The 21,717-nt window shown below is 47.4% G+C and overlaps 1 long non-coding RNA gene across 1 annotated transcript; it reads left to right on the top strand.

The window, feature by feature from the left end:
• Window positions 1-12,727: 12,727 nt before the first annotated feature.
• Window positions 12,728-15,317, top strand: LOC144164041 (uncharacterized). The gene is made up of 4 exons (XR_013321014.1): window positions 12,728-12,888; window positions 13,930-14,011; window positions 14,484-14,570; window positions 15,221-15,317. It is a non-coding gene; the product is annotated as an uncharacterized LOC144164041 (long non-coding RNA).
• Window positions 15,318-21,717: the final 6,400 nt, after the last annotated feature.

Below are 21,717 nucleotides of genomic sequence, written 5' to 3' on the forward strand. Positions count from 1 at the left end.
AGCCATGGAAACAAGCAGATTTCAGAAAACGCCACTTACGGAGACACTGTTGGTAAATTTCAAGGCAGTGGAATTAAAATCAGCTCCATGCAACATGCCGGTTTCGCAACACTGGTCTGCGACACACACCTGGCGCTTTTACAGACCGAATGTTTCTTACACAGTACGACCATGTAAGAAACATTTACACTCTACTAAATGCATTACATTTGCAAACAAGATGACTGCTCCACATAAATACGCATTTCCAACGTATAGAAACGGTAAATACCAGTCGCACACGTGCCGCCAAAAGCAGTGGCTACAGTGGGCAGCGGGCCGGCGTCTCCAGCGGCTGCTTTCGAAACTGGCCCCTACGGAGATTTCAGTGGCGCCCCTACAGGCAGCGCTCAAAGGGCACACTCCGGGCATTTATGTCCAGTAAAATTACTTGATCGAATTCGTAGTTCGAATTCGTAAAAAAAACCCGCCTCGGTGGCTGACTGGCTAAGGCGTTGCGCTGCTGAGCACGAGGTCGCGGGTTCGATTCCCGGCCGCGGCGGCCGCTTTTCTGATGGAGGCGAAAAGCAAAAACGCCCGTGTGTACGATATTTCGGCGCACGATAAAGATCCCCAGGTGGTCCAAATTAATCCGTAGCCCTCCACTACGGCGCGCCTCATCGCCTGCGTTGCGTCGGCGCGTTAAAACCTACAATCAGAATCAGAATTCGTAAAAAATCCCAAGGCGGCCGACGCAGTCTTTGCATTTTTTTGTGATTGCTTTCCCTACCTGTACCTTTGGTCGTTTCGGTTCATCGGTATATTGTCGTTCGTTCCGCGAAGAAATGTTTGACATCCACCTGAATGCAGCCGTACGGCTACAAAGGAAAGCTATACAGCTTCATCAGGAACTTCAAACTTTTTTTTGCAGAAACTTTTGCCACCTTGGGGATTTCCCCTAAATCTGGTCGATTAACACCGGTCCTTCTTCCCCTAGTCGTGAACGTTCACGCGCTTGTCAATTTTGGTAAAAACGTTTTATTGAGCTGCAACGGAGTTATTTGAGCCGTTCCTTTCTTGCGGGGGGCGTGCACAGTTTGTTGTATGACAGGGAAACCTTTTCATCGTTTGCGCCGTTTGGCCTCGCGCTTTCGCGCAGCTGCTTCTTCATTTCTCGTAGCTTCTTTAAAATGTCTTCGCCTACGTAAAACAGCGTACCTTTTGTCCAACAGCATAAAACGTACTGGCCTTGTTTTATTTGGTGCGAGTTTACCGAACTGGTGAGGGCTTACTATGACAACATTATCTAACTCGAGTGTTTCGGCAATAATAGCCGCGTTCAAGGTGCCCGCTAGCGTATTGTTCCTTTCTCAACTTTTGGGAGGACGTAAACAATCAAGTTAGTTCGCCTGCTATGGTTGGCAAAGTCACCAATTTCCGGAGCCGAGCACGAGGTCGCGGGTTCAATTCGCGGCCACGGCGGCCGCTTTTCTGTTGGAGGCGAAAAGCAAAGACGCCCGTGTGTACGAGATTTCGGGGAACGTTAAAAATACCCAGGTGATCAAAATTAATACGGAGCCCTCCACTACGGAGCGCATTATCGCCTGCGTTGCGTCGGCGGGTTAAACCAGTTTCCGGAGCTTCAATGAGGAGACTCATGAATTAAATTAAATCATGAAATAAAATTGGCACAATTTTATTTCAAAGGGACAGACAACCAATTTTTGTTAAATCATCTTTTGGACCACCTTTGTGAAGAACCGTCACACGGGCAACCTTGAGTTCATCTAGAAACACTCCGTCGCGAAGTATACAATTGCATACATGGCTAAATGGTGCTGCATTAAGAGAAGCTACGGCTTTTATTGGTCCAGCCTTGATTTCGTCAGGGCCTACTGCGCTATTATTATTCAAGGAACCGATAATATTGTTGCGATAAAAATGAGGCGTATTTGCGTTGTTCACACAATCTGCGATGGTTGCATGCAGCAGCGCATAAACGAGCAGTTCGCAAGCTGACCGATCAACCTTCTCCTCCTCTTTCTCGAACCGAGCACCATCCAGTGTCTCTCGTCGTCTTCGTCGTTTGCCTGTATTTCGAGCGTCACGTAACATGACCCCCTCGGCGGCGAAAGCACCGTCCCGGTGTTGGCTAGGAGTCGCTATCAGCAGGCGTCTTATAGGCCTTGAGGCGGGAAACGTGAACAATGTCCGATGAAGGAGACGCCTTGGATGTGGAGGGCAGTAAAGGAGAAACCTCGTACGTGACATCCGTCACCTGCCGCAGCACCTTATAAGGTCCGGTGTAACGGGGCATCAACTTTGCGGAAAGGCTAACACGGCGAAGAGGCGTACACAGGAGCACTAGAGAGCCAGGCGGAAAAGACACAGTGCGGTGCTTATCGTCATAACGGGACTTTTGGGCCACCTGGGAATCACACAACCGCGCGCGAGCGACGTCACGTGCCAGCGCAGCCCGCGTAATGGCGTCGTGGGCGTAGGCAGTAAAGTGTCCATTGGCAAAGCTGGTTCTCGACCGTACAACAGATAAAACGGGGAATAGCCGGTGGTATTATGTCATGAAGAGTTATAAGCGAATGTTACATATGGAAGCACGGCATCCCAGTCTTTGTGGTCAGACGAGACATACATGGCCAGCATTTCGGAGAGTGTTCCATTAAAGCGTTCGGTCAGACCATTTGTCTAGGGATGGTATGCTGTGGTCAACCTGTGTCGGGTGGAGCACGAGCGCAGCAGGTCGGCGACTACTTTAGAAAGAAAGGAACGACCACGGTCTGTGAGGAGTTCCCGCGGAGCACCGTGCTGCAAAATGACGTTTTCTAGGAGGAAGTCGGCGACGTCAGTGGCACAGCTTGTTGACAGGGCACGGGTGATAGAATAGCTGGTCGCGTAGTCGGTAGAAACCGCAATCCACCTGTTGCCGGACAGCGATGAAGAGAAAGGGCCAAGGAGGTCCAAGCAGACGCGGAAGAATGGTTCGGTCGGAATATCCACGGGCTGAAGGGGACCTGCAGGGAGCACTGACAATTTCTTGCGGCGCTGGCACAGATCGCAAGCGTTGACGTATTGCTTGACCGTCTTATAAAAACCAGGCCAGAAGAATCGGTGGCGGGCGCGGGCATAAGTGCGCGCAACACCGAGAAGCCAGCCAAGGGGACGTCGTGAAGCTGTTGGAGGGCATCTAGGCGGAAGTGTTCAGGTACTACAAGGAGGATTTCAGGCCCATCCGAGCGGTAGTTACGACGGTAGAGGACTCCCTCACGGAGGAGGAAAGCTCGTAGCGATGGGTCAGATGGGTCACATTGGAGGCGTTCGATTATTGCGCGCAACAAAGAGTCACAGCGTTGCTCTTCTCCCATCTGGGGGAAATCGGATATTGCCAAGAGGTGGGCATTGTCAGTGGCGTCAGTGGTGTCCGGAGTACCGACGGGATAACGGGATAGACAGTCGGCGTCTTTGTGCAAATATCCAGACTTGTGAACGACGTTGAAAGTGTACTCTTGTAGTCCCGGTGGAGTCTTTTAAAGACGATAGCCAGGAGTTTGCATGGTGGTCTGTGACTAAGGTGAAATCGCAACCATACAAGTACGGTCGAAATTTTCCGACAGCCCACACCAGCGCAAGGCACTCGCGTTCCGTGATGGAATATTTTCGTTCTGCTGGGGACAAGAGCCGGCTCGCGAACGCAATCACCCGCTCGTGGCCACACTGGACTTGGGCGAGCACAGCACCGATGCCATGGCCACTGGCGTCAGTGCGCACCTGCGTGGGAGCAGAAGGGTCGAAGTGGCCCACGATTGGTGAGCTGGTCAGAGTGTCGACGAGGCGAGAAAAGGCTGCGGCTTGCTCAGGGCCCCAAGCAAATGGAGTATCGTTCTTGAGAATTTCCGTAAGGAGTTTGGCGATTTCGGCGAAATTTTGGACGAAGCGGCGGAAATAGGAGCACAAACCGACAAAACTGCGCACATCTGTTGCTGAGCGTGGGATGGGAAATTTTCGCACAGCTTCAATCTTGTCGGGGTCAGGTTGCACTCCTTTAGCATCGACCAGGTGGCCGAGGATGGTGATTTTTTGTCATCCAAACTTGCATTTGGAAGAGTTAAGTTGAAGTCCGGCTCGGCGAAAAACGGCCAGAACGTCCGACAGTCGCAAGAGCTGGGTCGCAAACGTTGTAGAAAAGACGATTACGTCATCAAGATAGCAAAGGCAAGTCGACCATTTAAAGGCTTGGAGGAGAGAGTCCATCATTCGCTCGAACGTTGCTGGGGGATTACAAAGTCCGAATGGCATTACTTTGAATTGAATGGCATTACTTTGAACCGGTGTGATAAAAGCCGTCTTTTCGCGGTCCTTGTCTTCGACAGTGACCTGCCAGTAACCGGAGCGGAGATCAATGGAAGAAAAGTACGTGGCACCACGAAGGCAATCGAGCACATCGTCGATTCTTGGAAGGGGATAGACGTCCTTTTTTGTGATTTTGTTAAGGTGCCGGTAGTCCACGAAGAATCGCCAGGTTCCATCTGTCTTTTTAACCAGGACGACTGGTGACGCGCAAGGACTTGAGGACTGCTCAATGATGTCTCGATCAAGCACTTCGTCCACCTCTTTTTGGATAACAAGCCGCTCAGCGTGGGACACACGATACGGCCGTTTGTGCACAGGGCTGGCGTCGCCAGTGTTAATACGATGACGGACGATGGATGTCTGGCCCAAAGGACGATCACCGAAATTGAAGATGTCGCTATATGACTCCAAAACGCAACTCAGTTCTTGAGCTTGCGTTGGCGTTAGATCAGCTGCAATCATCTTCGAAAGTTCCGCATTCTCCCGCGGAGGAGTCGGGCTGGGTGTTTCAGCATCGACTGGAGGTTCGCCAAAGGTTGCTGCGGAAACTTCGTAATCACAAAACGGCGCTAGCGTGGCTAGTGTCATACCGTGTGGGAGAACCTGTGTACAGAAGCTGAAATTCAGGAAGGGCAACGTGACTTCGTTGTTTGTAACACTAACAACGGTATGAGGTAGGCTCACAGCAGTGCGCAAGCAGCACATCAATAATTGGTGACACTACGTAATCACCGTCGAGAACTGGGGATCTGCACGACAGGGGAACATAAGTTATTGCCCTCGGTGCCAAGCGAATGTGCTTTTTGGAGGAAAGCCTCTCGTCGGGTGCGTCATCGGGTGCTGGCAAAATCGGCATCTCGAGGGGAAGGACACCGGTAGAACAGTCAATAAGGGCGGCGTGCTCAGATAAAAAGTCAAGGCCAAGGATGAGGTCATGCGAGCACCGTCCAAGCACCGTGAACAAAACAGTCGTTTGACGACCAGCTTCAGTCACACGAGCAGAGCACATTCCCATAACAACAGGTCTCCCTCCACCAGCGACTCGAACAAGATGTGATCTTGGTGGCGTCATAACTTGTCGTAACCGGCGGCGAAGATGAGCACTCATTACAGATAAATCAGCCCCTGTATCGATGAGGGCACTGACAGGAATGCCGTCAACTTCAACGTCCAGTAAATTGGTCCGGGTAGCCGAGGTCAAGAGAGGATTTCCGGGCGTGGTCGGGAATGCAGCATCACCTCCGGGAGCTGCATTACCTAGTTTTCCGAAGGAGGTCGAGCGTAGTCGGACGTCGGGGATGGACGGCGAGGCTGTGGAGAGCGGGACTGGCGGCGTTGGGGCGACGGCGAACGGTTGAATCGGGTGAGGGGACGGTTAAAGTTGGTCGGGTTCAGCTCAGGACGGGAAGAGAAGCAGTTCTGCCGGTCATCGGAGTAGCCAAAGGGTCGAGTACTATAGTCGGAGTAACTGTTGCGGAAGAATGAGACCCGGCGGCTGCGACAGTACCGGGCAATGTGGCCAACTGTGGAGCAATGGAAACAAATTGGTTTATCGTCCGGGGTACGCCACTCAGCGGGGTTACGGCGTGGGTAGCGTGGAGGAGGACGTTCGTTGTGGGAACCGGGTGACCCGAACCCTTGTCCGAACGGAGAGCTAAGCGAGCACACTGGGTGAAGGCCCATGTTGGATTTTTGGTCGCGGACAACGGCCTGGATAACGGCAACGGTGTGGAGGTCGTTCCGATCGGGCATGTGTGGCACCGCAGTATTAGGGGTCATAGCCTCCAGGTCTCGGCGCACGATTTTGGTTATATCCGACGACGATGGAACGGGATCTTGTAGGCAGGGAAGACGGGCTTGCAGGTTGACATATTCACACGAAGAGGTCGCTGCTGTGTGTGGAAATCTTGCGAAGTTGTGGGCTATTCGGCGTCCTTTGGCCTCCTCGAAGCGCCGACATTCCTTAATGATGGACTCTACAGTGGCACAGTCTTTGCATAGAAGAAGGTGGAATGCATCGTCCGCAATGCCCTTCAGTATGTGTCCCACCTTGTCGTCCTCCGGCATTGTGCTGTCAGCCTTCGAGCACAGCGCCAAAACGTCCTGGATGTATGCGACGTATGATTCAGTCGACGTCTGGGCACGCGATGCCACTTCCTTGCGGGCAGCAACCTGGTGACAAAGAGGCGTTCCGAACACTTCTCGCAGCTTCGTTTTGAAGACTTCCCAGCTGGTCAAATCGGTCTCGTTCGTCTCAAACCACTTGCGCGCAGGACTCTCCTCTTTAAGATAAAAGATGACATTCGCGAGCATGATGGTGGGATCCCACCGGTTGTGAGCGCTAACACGCTCGAAGAGGCTGAGCCAGTCGTCCACATCAGTGTCGTCCGCGCCGGTGAATATTCCAGGCTCTCGAGGGTGAGACACGATGACGAGAGGGGTCGTCGTCGCGGTCGCTCCATCACCAGGTATTGTTACGCGAGGAACCGAGCGTCCACTCCGAAGCTCCGTGGTGGGTGGAGTACGCCCGGGCGAGCGGTACGGGATGAGGTGGTGATACCAACTCCGCAGCCTCCACCACAATGTTAGGATAAAAATGGGGCGTATTTGCGTTGTTCACACAATCTGCGATGGTTGCATGCAGCAGCTCATAAACGAACAGTTCGCAAGCTGACCGATCAACCTTCTCCTCTTCTTTCTCGAACCGAGCACCGTCCAGTGTCTCTCGTCGTCTTCGTCGTTTGCCTGTATTTCGAGCGTCACGTAACAATATTTTGTACTTCGAACTCGTCCGACGGCCTTAAAAAGATACTTCCTCGAACATGGGAGTTAATTTAGGTTACGGGATCACGTTTTCTTGCCGATCTTTGGGCGAGACCACACGACAAGAAGTGTTCATTAAACTTGTCAGACAATTGTGTGCCAGAAATCGTTACACCATTGACATTTATTTCTGTAGGTACTGTATTACCTTGTGCATCGTTCAGCTCATTAAAAGCTTTTCAAAATTTGTGTTGTTGATCAATAATTTGGAAACCTATTTCTGTAGTAGGAATCTTTGGCTTTCCTAATTTCTGTATTTGCTTCATTGCGAAGCATTTCAAACTCCATAAATATTTCAACATTTTTTGTATGGAGAAATTCTGCAAATAATTTATTTTTTCTTCTAATACTACTATAAATATAAACCGATATCCACGGTTTTCTAGCCTTTTTATGCCTATGAAAATATATGCTGGAAAATCCCTGTGGTAGGCATCAATAACGTTACGATAAAAGTTGAAAACTCTGAGTTTGTGTCATTTTCATTTAAAACATCAGACCAGTCTAATCGAGATAACATAGACTGAAATGAAGCTACAGTTTCATCATTAACGTTTCTCAATTTCTGCAAATATTTGCGTATTTCTACGGAGATATGGTAATTCAAAACATAGAATAAAGGTAAATGATCACTAATATTTACACTCAATGCACCAGAGGCCATTTTGTTTTGTACAGCATTAGCGAAGCACACATCAATAGAAGTTTCAGTAAGAGGGGTAATTCGCGTTGCACAGTTTATAAGGTTGTCATACCCATATGATAACATAGTGGTCAGAAATTCGCTCTGTGCACTCCCGGTCGACATTAGATCAATATTTATATCTCCTACAATAACTGATTTTAGTTTTGAAAGGTACACATAAAAAAGAAGTTTTTCCAAACAGTCGAAGAATTTTTTCATTGTTTCATCAGGAGGCCTGTACAGAACTGGAATTGAAGTGCCAGCGCAGTTAGCTGTTAATATTTCGTAATCTCGCGTAACTGACGAAAATTCTGGCACGAAGCGAGCACTTCACACCAGCCTTCACATAAAGAAAAACACCGCCACCTTTTCTTTCTGTTCTAAATAAACCGAAGTGCTCGTAACCCTTAAACGGCAGACATCGCTCGTACAAGAGAACCACCTCTCAGTAAAGCACAAAACACTGAATTCTAGTGAAAGTTCGCTGAAAAATAGTTCAAGTTGTTCCGTCTTGTTTCTTAGACTGCAAGCATTCAAATGAAACAATGACAACGCCTTATGAGTCCATTTGTTGGCTGATACATACTCTTTAAAGTAATCAGTCGAGTATACTGAACCATTCATTATATAGACTAATTTCCGTTAACGAACACGAGTCCTTCATTTGATTTTTTCCAGATCGTCTTCAGAAAGAATTCTGCTATTTGGGGCGCCAGGCTGCTTCTTGACCAGAATACATTTATTTACCAAGCGATCTGGTAGTTCATCTCAGCAGCTTTTGTACACGTGAGCCAGAGGAGCCTTTTGTTGTAAGGCGTGAGGTTCTCAAAAAACCGGACAGGTGACTCCCCCTCCCTCAGTTGCTTCGCTTTTGCCTTCCAACGGTCTTTCGTGGATTTGGACGTGAACCGAACAATTATTGGAGGCACCTTCCCAGAACGCACTGGCAGCCGATGGATGCCCTCAATCTCCCCCTCTGTTATCTCGTCAAGCTGCAGTGACGCCCCAACCTCATTCACTTGAGCTAGCACATCCTCATTGGTTTTCACGGGAAGTCCATAAGTTTAATTTCGTTAGGAGAGTTGGCCTCCAAACCTGGCTCCCTGGTGTAGCTTTGGGTGCCGTTTACTACACCGGGATTATCGAGCAAGCTCCTGTCGAAATTTTACGGACCTTATCACGTCACTGAACGGGTTTTTCCAGTCAACTACGTTGTATAGCCTATGACCCTTATGGCGGACCTCCGAAGGCCTGGTCGTAAAATTGTGTATTTGCAGCGTTTCAAGCATCATAACGAACCGATCGCTTCTTCGGCGCCCTGATGCAATAGCCAGGATTGGCCTCTCATTCATCATTCTCATGAGCTGCCCTTACGAATCATCGCCAGCAGCGGCCGCGAGACAGAAGCTGTACATTAGTCTGTCCGACTTAGCATGGTCTACTCGTTTCGGTGACTGCGCTGGGCTACCAATAAACCACCTTGCACTACAAATTGTTGAACTAAATCGTATAAGATCGATGGTATCACGACGTTGGGGTTTTAGGTATTTTGGGGCATATTTAAACATTTAGGCATAGTTAGCTGAGAGCTCTCCAATGGCTGCAGCAATACCACCATAGGCGTTAACCACGTCGTGCATTACTGAATTGTTAGAGCGTTGAAGTGAATAATAAATTGGTCGGTGATGAGCTTGTATTTATTATGGTGCAAAGAAAAAAAGGAATTTAATCCTGTTCTGGCTTCTGGTGAAAAAGCAAGTTTTCGATCGTCACACCAGTTTTCCTTTTCGCAATGTTATGGTGTTTCTCTGCAGCAGGTTCTATATATTGTTGCTGAGCATGTTTTGCTCGATGCCCTAACATGTATGTTGCGCATTTAGGGTATTATCTTAGTAAGCTTTCAATAACACTGTCAAATCTTTTGCCTTGTAAATAACAATGCATGTTCTATTTATGCACCTCTTAATACAGGTCCTAAACCAAAACAACATGCTGTTCATGACGTGATGGTGCTTTTTCAAAAGTAATCTTTTCAATTCCACAGGCTCATGGTGAATGAAGCATTGAGTGGTTGTCATTTGCAATTCCGTATTAACCATATGGGATAACTGCACAGCCAATGGTAGCATTCAGGTGTCTGTTATAGTATGCTTTGCTGGGTTGTAAGAAAAACATTGTTGTTTTTAAAGCGAGCCTCCGTGTGCCTCATTTCTGGCGTAGTTCGTCGCAAGACGCACTAAAGAAAAGCTGACTTTACACAGTGGTTTCACAAAATGGTGGTTACGAACGAAGGCACATCAAGCCCCTAAAAAAATAACTGGCGCAGCTTGCAGTAGTGGTGCAGGGCAGGACTAACAGTGGACCGGGGGCACGACTTAGCCTCTTATGAATTTGCTGTTTGGCTAGGTCTTGCTAGGCTTTGCTAAGTTTTGTTTGGTTTTTCGGTGTTTTTGCGGGATAGGCGCAATGTTGACGGTTGAGCCTATCCGGCCGGTAGCGCCACCCGTGCATAAGCGGGTCACGCTTCCTAAAGAGCAATAGCGTCACGCTACTAAGTAGTTGGGTCCACAAAGAGTTCAGTCGGCGAGAGGCGACGCAAGATAAAATAAACACTTTGATTAACACTCAGTTTCGCTTGGTGCCGATGCGCTCACCCGGCGAAATGTTGTGACTCGTAGGAGCCGGTCAAGAAGGCGTCGGGGACGAGATCTCTGTTTCTGGGGCCAGTGTGCGCGGGCGCGTTGGGTATGCGAGGACGGCGAGTTCGAGACTCGCATTCCGTAGTGCGCGGTGATGTGCACCTACACTGCAGGGCCGTGGAGGTGATATCGAGGTGCTGCTGTGGGCTCCGTGGTGTGCGTAAGTGGGAACGAGGAAGGGAGCGATATTGTCCACTTCAGGCCGGGCCGGGTTACGGGATCGCGCTCTCGGACTGCTCCTACGGCAGATCAGTGGGCGGAAGGTGGAGGGGGCGTCCTTGAGGTTCGTTCGTTGGCTTTGTTACCCCTCAGGGAGTTGCGTGAGAGGACAAAGGGCTGATTAGAAAACAAAGATGTTCGGCGGTTCATTGCTTTCTCCGCGCTACTCCATGCCCCCCCCCCCCCCCCTTACCTTTAGCGCCGGGGGCACCTGAAGGTCAGCATGGGCCGCATGGCATTCGAAGGGCGGCCATTGGTAAGATGCGGAATGGTGCACCCGTCGGCTTTCCCCTGTTTCTGTGCACGCAGTCAGCGTCTGGTGTCAACGTAGGATCGTCACACCAGCTTAACGTTGGAAGTTCTCCATTACTCGAATAATGGGCTCGTTTGACCGGCGGCTCCTTTTCGGAATCTCGGAAATCTTCCGCTCTTCACTGCCGTTTATGCGCGGCGGCTTCGGCGCGGTACTAGGTGTTGTATTGCGGACGTTACATTGGTTCTCTAGCGGCGACACAATGGCGTTCGCGCTGCACCTATTCTTCCTCGAGAGTTACTGACTTCCTCGGCCAACCACCCGGTCAAACTGGAGAGGCGCGTGCGCGCGCATTTCCAATCCGGCCTTGCCGACCCAGTATATTTAACGTGAGTGTATATGATGTGCTCGGCACCGAGGCACGAGGCACTTCACGGCAGCGACGCCCACTGAAGATATAGTTAGACGAGGCTTTGCTCCACCTACGCAACTGCGTAGAGCAGTTTCCTTGGTATTTTTTGCTAGTGCCACCGGACCAAACGCAAGCCTAAACGGCTCCGCTGCGCAAAAAAAAAAAACATTTCCCGGGGTCGGAGTAGAACCAGGGCCCTTCGCGTATTGACGCCAACGTCTATCCGATTGCGCAATTTCGGCACGGTTGGGGCAGTCTGGATTTTGGACTTGGACTTCGACTTAGGTTACATCAGAATGCTTCGGGTTTTAACCACTTTTCTTTTGAGAGAAAAGCTTCGATTTCTGTCTTCCGTTTGTTGTTTTACATGGCTACCATCATTAGATGTTATGGGCACTGATGCTATTCAAACATTTCCTGGCAAATTGCTTCCATTTGTAGTCAGGCCTTCACCTAAAACTGACTAGACAAGTTTAAGCAGGTCGACATTTCAATTGCAATTATTAGCTGCGGGCCTGGCGTTGCTTTTTGCATCATTTTTGTCTTTTGGCGCGAATTGTTTCGACTGGCCTTTTTTGCTATGCCGTACTTGCGACTCGTTCTTAGCTTTCGTTTATTCGTATTTGGACGTTAGGTACGTCACCAGGCAGATTATCACACCTCACAGCTTCCCTACAATCAGGGTTCTAGGTGCCTGGTGTGCACCTGCTTTAAAACGTGCGATATGTACTCACGAGGCACGCACTGTTCTTAAATTTTTTGCTCCAACTTCTGTGTTTTGGGGATTTCTTGAAGTGGGCACATGAACCTGCAAATTCGTGGCCATTCCCTCTGGTCTGTATGGGGCCCGATGACTGGAACCACCATTTCGGTCCACGGAGGCCAACCTGTCCACCGCGGTGGCAGCATGGTTATAGCCTACACTCTAATCCTGGTAACCCATAATGTAACTTCTAAACGGAAGTAACCTATAAAATAAAGGTTACAATGGATTCATTTTGATGTTTTCTTTATCCCAGTCCGTTCTAAGGGTTACAAGCGTGGGTTAAAAGCGATTTATAGGTTACAATAATGATTTATAGGTAACATGAACAAAATCTGACATGTAACCTCTACGTTGTAACCTATAAAACGCCCTGTAACCTGTAAGAGAAGCTCATCGCGCCTTCTCTCCCGGCGGCCGTTGATTTCTCCGTTGCATGACAAGATATAGAGAAATGGCGGCGCCGGCAGGCCCGGTGGCCGCGTTTTCGCGCCACTCGAGCCTTTTAACCGCTGCGATACCCCTACGATGAAGCCAGGATTGCTGTTACAAGACTCATTTGTCGGCGTGAGTCGCGGAGGCTGCGGCGAGCCCATTTGTGACTGGCAGCGCTTCACGGCCCGTTCTTCTACGACCAGCATCAAGTTCGCATGTTGGACCAATGCCCCGGCGCCAGTGAAAGCGAACTCGGTGAGTATATTCCCTTAACGGTTTCCGTGCTTTCATTGGATGTATCTTTTCGCTGGGGACTTTTCAATTTGAAATTGCAGCATTCGAGAGGGATTTTCGTTACCTGACTGGTTGCTTCGCTGGACGTTTTCTGTTGTCCGCGACGGCAATTGAATGAACTCACGGGCTTGCGTTCGTTGCGTCAGACTAGAGCGGACGATCGGGAAAGCACAGATAACGGCGCCCGTGACCTGCTTTCTGCTCTGTTTGCGCGCCTTCGTCATGTGTTGAGCGTTTTGTTTACGCTGTTCGCTGCATCGGGCGCACTTGACGAGTTATTGGCCCATGTAATTGTCAGGTAGCTCTGTTTGAATAATTGAATTTTTTCCCATTAAAGTCTTATATTATCGCGCTATTCTCTGGGTATTATCATTTTGTTTCAGCCGTCGGGAAGTGTTCATTTTTCTCGCTGCATATATTCGGAATGGTGTGTAGTTTATTGGTCTTGTAGTAATATATCCGGATAAACACAAGGTGTGTGCTACAGAAAAGTAGTCCACTTAATGCTGCCCGAAATTTCTAAACTCAATTTTGTCCAGCACAAGCCTCTTTTTTGTGAAAGTTTGCCTTACGGCACAATAAAACGTTTTCGTATGTACAACACTCCTCATTTTTTTCATTCTTTTCCTTGAGTGGGTAAATTTGGTGTTAGACATTTTGAGACAGCGGGCCATTTCCACCATGTTAAGTGGTTTATTATTCTCACTCGCACAAATCAGTCGTTTATTTATTCGCGTGGTATTGCAGGGCAAATGAATGTCTCGCGTGATCCTAGTGTAGTGCAGTAAAGCGACTTTACAGAATGGTGGTATGTATGAGCCAGCATGCAGGCTGCTTGATTGTTGTTTTTTGATGATACAGAAATTGTGACTAATTACACAGAGACAGGTGCAGGTGTAAAAATGGGTTCTGCACCCCCATCGGATCCTGGCTGTTCAAAAAGTGTGGTTGCATCTGGCTACCTATGCTATGACTTATCAGCACTACTGCTTTTTCTTGCAGGCAGTGTTCCTTGAGCTGACAACCAGGACTCCCCTGCGTATGACACAAGTTGAAATGAAGTCTGATTTCAGCGGAAACAACGGTATGAAAATGCAATAACTAAAACACATTCGTTCAAATATTCTTTGTAAAGATGGCACCCAGGCCTGCACAGACAAAAGTATGATTCACTTGTAAAAATGCGAGGCCTTTCTTCAAGTGTTATGATGTTATATTTCGTATCTTATTTTGCCTCATGTTTAGTGACTCTTTCTATCAGTTCGTTACTACATGAACGTTATGAATTCACATAACGATTTCCTCAGCATGGAGCTTTGTAGTTTTTCAGCAACTGTAGCTATTCTATAAGATGCGTGGTTTTGCAGAGCCAACAAGAAGAACTCTTGTTCTAAAATAGCTCTGTAAGAAATCTCCAGTTGTTAGTGAGTGCTTGTGCTGTGTTCTTTTTTTCGTCTTGTCAAGTTTGAAGTGTTCTTTCATTATGAATGTATACCAACTGCCCAGCTCTAAAGCCTATTACATTTTAACCCAAATAACCCTTCGAGTCATTACAGGTACAGACCTCCTGGGAATGCCACTTGAAGATCGGTGCAAGTTCTAGATGTATCCTCTCCCACAACACATCTGGACGAAGAAAAAATGTAAGTTGGCGATTCCTTTTTACTGATAGCCGAGGAAGAAACCACCGATAAGAACACTTTACTTAAATGAAAAACGTTTCGGCTTCCACGTGGGATCCTTGTTCAAAATGAAACTGCCAGTACAAGGGGTGGGAGGAGGATGTTTAAGTACAGCCAAAAATGTGACGCAGGTGGCGTCAGCATCGTGAAAGCACGTTTCCTGGGTTTAGTGCGACGTTCGCTCTGTTGCGTGTACTAGTGATTCCACATGAAGGCGCGGAAACGTTTTTGTTTTCTCTTTTGCAAATGTATGTCAGTTTATCTCGTAGCCCAAAGTTTCTGCCTGTTCTGGGTGAACATGCAGAAACATTTCGCGAGATAAACTGGAACACGGCACGACTAAAATTCGGGAAGGTTGGCCGGTATGACTATAGTGGCTTCGCGTTGTTCTGAACAATGCGGCCAAATTACTCTGTGTAACGATTACTGAAATGATGTGAAATTATTAGGAAAGGCCGTAATTCACTCCTCTGGTGTGGCCTTTCATTTCATTCTCTGGACTCCGTCTTCATTATCGTGCAATATATTCTTCGTACTTCACATGCCTGTGGTTTGGTGTGATGGGGTTATGGTTGCACTGGATTTTGTTCTTTTTCTGAAATTTTCTGTAGATGGCTCTTCAAGATGGGGAAATCCAAGTGACGGCCCCTCACATATATACCCCCATCTGCGGCAGCAGGGAACAAGATGACCGCGGGAAATCTTCAGTGTGCCCTGATTTTGTGCCTGCTTGTGTACTATGTAAATTGCGAAGCTAATCTCTGAATTTTTCCAAGCGCCTTTTTTCGTGCAGGATATTATAGATACCATTTAAAGTTTGTCCAAAAGACAGATTGCAATCGGCCTAGAAACTTGTTAGTGCTGCATAAAAAACGATAAATTGGCGTGGGAATCACAACTCAGGTGGAACTGTAACGAGGAACCTAAGAGGGAAGTGTAAAGATGGATTCGTAAAGGCGAGTGAATTCCAAGTGTAATATTAGACTGAGTGAAACGGAGAATGTAGGGAACATAGCCATAAACACTGCTTTGTATGAAAAAGTGAATTTGTAATAAATGTTCTTTCTACTTTCCCACATTCTGCGTTTTTTCTGTGGGGAACCATGACAACAACACTGTACTGGGAAAGTGCACCCCTGAGAATCATCTTATAAATGTAGCTCAAACTCGGATTCGTCTGAAATTGTTCAATGGCAGTATCCAAACAATTCGGAATGCTTTGCATACATCCGTGCAAATATTGAGGTAAAGAATTTGTATATTTGGCCATGTTTGTGAAGCTGTTCACGCAGCATTTATTAAATAGGTTTAATAAGGATATATGAATAAACCGAATTTTACCTGGAAGTCTAAAGCAATATAGGAAACACCAATTCGCCCAGGAATGTGCACTCGTCCAATATTCATTAAGGAACGATAATAACGTTGGGGTGGTTCGCAGCTTTGCTTTTTAATAAATAGCCCACAGGTGTTTCATAATAATAAATGTGAATGTTCAAAACTACCGATGCGAAACTTCTGGAAATGTGCTCCTGTTAAATGCGCAAATATGTGTGCATGTACTGCAATTCTCTTTTGATAATCATGGCCTAGGTTGTCAGGCAAGAATTTTTGGCTTAAGGCTATGTTATCATAAATTTGGCGTCCTTTTGAAGTATGCTATCAAGTGCATCTTTCCACTCAAGCTTGGTTTCACTAAAGCCTAATGTTGTTTAACTAAAGCTCAATTTAGCAAAAGACCTATCATGCATGTTTGATACCGGTTTCTTAAACGGCACAAAGCTGATGCAAACAACAAATTTAGTTATGCCTGTTTATAGGACTTAAGCGTTGCCAATACTCACGAAGATTTTTGGGTGGCAACCTGGGTAACGATTATCGAACAGGTAATGCAATGCATATATATTAAGAGAACATTTTCAAGCTTTTTGGCACTGCTGTTTTAGGAATTATAAAAGTAATTTCTCTTTTAGCCCCAGCCGTGTGGCCGGCAGTTTATTCAAGGGACGAAGAAAAGACACACGACGCAAAAGTTTAGACGGCGCAATGGACAGCATGGTCGCACATATCTTCCACTAACGCAATGTTTGTTTACCACGCGGGAAAGGCGCCTTGGGGGTGTCGCCACAGGGGCGCCGGCGAAAGCGCGCCTGGCGCGCAACATCACACCTTCCAATTTGTGTGGCCTTGGACGGCGGTAGATGTAACTTATATAAAGGTATACATGCTGAAAGCTGCAAAGTAACCCATAACTGCGTAACCCTTACGTGTATACGTATATAAAGGTTACGAAGATATAGGTTACATTTGTACCTTATAAATTATAGGTTACAAAAATTCGAAAATGTATACCTCTATTAAGGGTTACCCAGCTTAGAGTGTACACGGTTGTTGCTGCGGAGAATGGAATGCGCATTCGCGTGGATCACACGTGTAGCAACAGCGGACCTTCTCCAAGCCTATCCTTGTCATCGGTCGGATTGTCTGACGCAGGGGCACTTCCCCGAAGCTACGCCGGAAGGCGCTGCAGTATCGGCGCTCTCTGCAAGAGGGAAGGTCCTTTCCTTTCCCCCGTGTACTTACCCTGCACTACGCAAGCTGCAGCGAGTGCGCGTCATAAAACAGTAGCTCCGACGACTCACAAACGGTTCTAATCCATATAGTTTCTTATTAAGGATACAAAAGAGTAAAGTGAATCTGGAAATGCATGTCGCCGTGGCGAGCTAAGGGAAGATCACTGCTAGTGGCTCCGCATTTCTATAGGGTTCTTAAGCGTCTTTTTGGGTTTGCTCTCTTCATTATGAGTTACTATGTCTAGATGGTAGCCGAAATGGTCGAAACTCTCTTCCCTTCTCTCGCTTTGCTTCGAATCTCGAAATTCGCTCCTTTTGCTCATGCTAAGACAACCGTGCTTCGTTATAAACCTGTAGCAGGAGTAGTTCCGGCGAGCGACCTTCGGTACATAGTTACATAAGTACAAACCCACAATGCAGATGCGCTCTGTGGTAAGGACAATGTGCTTCCCAGTTCTTTTTTGCAGTAGCAGTAGTTAACAGCGGCAGGACATCGTGCCTGAGCGGGTAATTAGTCGCTGCGAAAGTTGTAGCAGAAGGCCTGTGCACGAGTTCACCGCGAAGGCGATATTTAGATAGGTACGCGGATAATACCTTTCTGAGATTTTCAAAGAAATCATTATTGAAATATTGAACAAATAAGATGCTTTAATGAGTCTAGCAAAATTCTACGTTACTTTAATTACCAATTTGTTCTCTAGAATAGTACGTGAAGTCCTAGCTTTAAAACAGCGTGTATTTTTTTATACTTATAAAATTGCATACTCCTTTTTGCGTTTGTGGCACTGTATAGGAAGTTACGGCCACGAAAACGTTTCATTTCAAGCCAATGATGAAACTAAGGCGAGCGTACGGGTTGATGCCGGATTATGACGACACAGACGGGCTTTTTCTGAGCCGCATAGACGCTAGCGCCAGATTCCTGTGTAGTGTATCTTTTAAGAAACTCTAAAACTCGAATCTGAATGTGAACAAACACGCTCTTGATTCTAGTCCGTGATTTCAGTGTGGGCATAATTAAAGAATCGTGCTTGCTTCAGTTTCTTTTAAGCGTTCTATGGTTGTTGTGTTGCCTATCTGGGGCAATGTCTGATGAGAGTGGTTTCTTGGGTGAGTTGGTCATTCATCTTGTGTGTAAGCGCGAAATGAACAAGGACGAACTAAGTGAAGGGGACACGGCGCTACTATCAACTCGTTTTATTTTTACTGTGATGTCCGATTTTATACGGGAAGATACACAGCTAACAAAAGAAAGGAGTAATGGGGGAGGAGCTCAAGCAAGTACGAAAAACAAAATAGTCAATGAACACATTCTAAACGATCGCGTTACAAAGGCACTTTTGCACGATAAAATTTAATGGTTGAATAAGAATTGCAGTTCTTTCTTTGTCAATGCTAAAGAAGCTCTGGTAACGCAGTTGTCTTTTAAGGAAACTATCTGGAAGGCCTCGATGATTTCTCGTGGCAACTGATCCTCGTGTCGGGCTACAATCGTAGTCTTATCTAAAAGTGGCCTACAGTCACAATCTCTGCAGTCTCTGCAGTGTATGCCCTGATGTCCTGTAATCATCTTATCTACATTATTCCTATGTTCTCTAATCCGATCGTTTAAGCAACAACCTGACTGTCCGACATCCGACAGTCCGACCTGACTGCCAGACGGTAGAGGAACGGAATAAACTGTGCCTTCTGAGCAATTCATGAACCGGTCGAGATGCTGCGTTGCGCAGCTGCTTTCCTTTTTTTTCTTTTCCATTGACTCTGTTCAGTAGCTTCGACAATTTGTTGGGAGCAACGAAGACAACGGTAATGTTGATGCGCCTTCCCATTTTCTTGAGATTGTGCGAAATACCTTATCGGCGACCGACACCAGAAAAAATGAAGAGTACACTTTTTTGTTTTTCGTACTTGCTTGTGCTCCTCCCCCTTTCCTCCTTTCTTTCATTAGCTGTGCATCTTCCCATATAAAATCGGACATCACAGTGGAAATAAAACGAGTTGATAGTAGCGCCGCGTCCCGTTGACTTAGTTCGTCCTTGTTCATTTCTTGCTTACTTACACGCAATGTCTGAGTTAAGGTTGTACTGTGCCCCGGCCGCCGCTGTCGTTGTTAGGGTCGCCTGGGCATGTTGGGGATCCATGATTTGTTCCGAGCAAAGGGTTCGAATTTCACTCCCGCTGATTGCCTCGTCTCTGTTGATTAGGGGACGTCGTCGACCCTTCAGTTGACGACACAACAAAGCCACGTTCTGGAATTGATTAATAAAAGTTTACACTATGAAACCTCTACACATTTTCAAGTTTTGGATACTGTCAGACATGGTGTGTTCCATAGGCAACTGACAAGTAAGCGGTATGTAGACCAAGATCCTCGAGAAAAACCTCACGAACTTCTGGTTTCTAGGAATTAAAGTACATGTTCCAGTGAGCAAAACAACTACAGCGGTATTTATCATTCCCGCAGTAATGCTGTAACGGACTCTTGCAGATTATGTGACGTCAATGTATGCACTGCATCCAAGATATTTGTTGTGAAGGGAGAACAGGATCATGACAATGTGCAGCCGTATCAACATGGTTCTTCCCTCAGGGCTACTTTCATGTAGCACAGTACGTTCTCCAAACTCTTCTCCGATGCAAAACGTCTCTTCGTACGTCTGCGACAAATTGCATTGTACTCTTCATTCGAAGAGGGAAAGATCAGGTAGATACTGAGCGAAATTCTCTGCGCTCACATTCTGAACAAATGGCTGAAGTGCCCAGGCCCAGAACGTTGCCCCCAATCACGCATTGTTGGTCATGTACACGAGCCTTCATGCTCAGCTGATAACAAGTCAATTGGGAGGTCACTACTCCGCTCTCTCACCAAATGCAAGCCCAAGCCACTAGTTCATTGGACTACGTTCCTAAATGTTTATTAGTGCTGATATTTCTCTCTTTGCTTTACTGCGATTTGTTGTGCGTGCGTGTCAAAAATGCTGTAAATGGTTGCTACTTTCTGATGCAAAGCATCTCTTAGTCGACCCTCCGTCATCCGGCGTCCGCACCTCTCCTCCCCTCCACAACAGCTGTGATAACGCCGCTCTCTCTCCCCTCCTCCACTCAACACCACCTGTGCTCTAGCGCGCTGCTCCTCCTCTCCACACCACCTGTGCCCTACACGCGCTGCTCTTCGTCTCCCCTCTCCCCACCAACTGTCCAATCACGCGCATGTGCGCTGCTGCTCCTCTCCACTCCCTCTGCTCTGCAAATAAACCCCGTCCGCGCTCCGCTCAGTTGCTTCTTTGGTGCTACGCCGTCCGATGACTGGAAATGGACTTCAACGATTCCGTCAGCGAACTGGCTGGCAGACCTTCAACTAGCGCCAGCCAGCACACTGTCAGAACCGCAAGCACCTCAAAAGACAAGGCTTAACAGAGGAGAGCTCGCGACGCCGAACGTAAACGGCAGCGTCGAGCAGCAGATTCTTCGCTTCGAGGACGAGAAGCCGCTTTGAAACGCCAGCGGCGAGTGGCTGATCAAGATGGCGTTCGGCAACGTGACAACGCTAGGAAACGCCAGCGTTGAACAGCGGATTCTTCTCTTCGAGAACGAGAAGCCGAAAAACTTTCCTCACTACTCGATAAATCAAGAAGACATTTAATACGCTACTACACGTGACTTTACTCTAACAACCAATTAACACGCTACTACTCCACGGTTTTGCATCCCCTCAGGGTTCCCACGTGGGAAGATGGTGTAATTTTTTTTTATGTACAACTTCAATTGATTCTTATGCTAAACTTCATTCATGTCCCAGTGCAATTGTGCCGTTATTATTGTGTAACTGACCTCGTTCTATTTAGGCCATACTTTTTAGGAGTATACAACATAGAGTTTCTTACAATAATAACGAGAGGGAAACTGGCGCTAGTGTCAACGCGAACACGGCAGCGGCCGTTACGCTTCAATGGGAATGATGGCTAGTTCTACAACCGGATTACGTACGATCGAAACGGGCCTCTCGCAGCGCAAATTGAGTTTTTTGATCCAAAAACTCTTATTGCCCGGTTCTCCCTTAAAATTACCGGGAGACAAAAAAAGTTAGTGGCGAAAAACTGGTTCTGTGCGCAATAAAACAGCGTGCTTAAATAAAAGCGGACGCGGAGTCGAGGAGGTTTGTGGAGCAGGTTTTCCATTTGCAGCCAACTACAGCAGAACGCGGACTTCTTTAAAAACTATTTGCAAACGTTTCGGCGCTGGTGGTTTGTAATAGATACAGAAAAGTTTTGTGCTCATAAAAAAAGGACCCGATTACCTTTGGAGAAGTTATTCTTGCCTGAATTATTAACATTCATCAAGCTGTTATCCCATCAGCCGCCGGTACTGCTGGTCTACGCCGTAGGAGCCAGCATTCGCACGGAAGGTGTGGGTGTCCCAAGCGATTCGCAACTGTCGTCAGCTTCAATACATTGCTCGGCCGAATGAGCAGCGCCGCAACTCCTAATTCACAGACAACGTCGCCGCACAGAGCGCCGTCATTTGTGTTTTTGTGC

The sequence above is a fragment of the Haemaphysalis longicornis genome, unplaced genomic scaffold (genome assembly GCF_048455015.1).
Source record: "Haemaphysalis longicornis isolate Haplotype H1 unplaced genomic scaffold, Haemaphysalis longicornis Haplotype H1 scaffold_13, whole genome shotgun sequence".
In the NCBI taxonomy this organism is placed as follows: Eukaryota; Metazoa; Arthropoda; class Arachnida; order Ixodida; family Ixodidae; genus Haemaphysalis; species Haemaphysalis longicornis.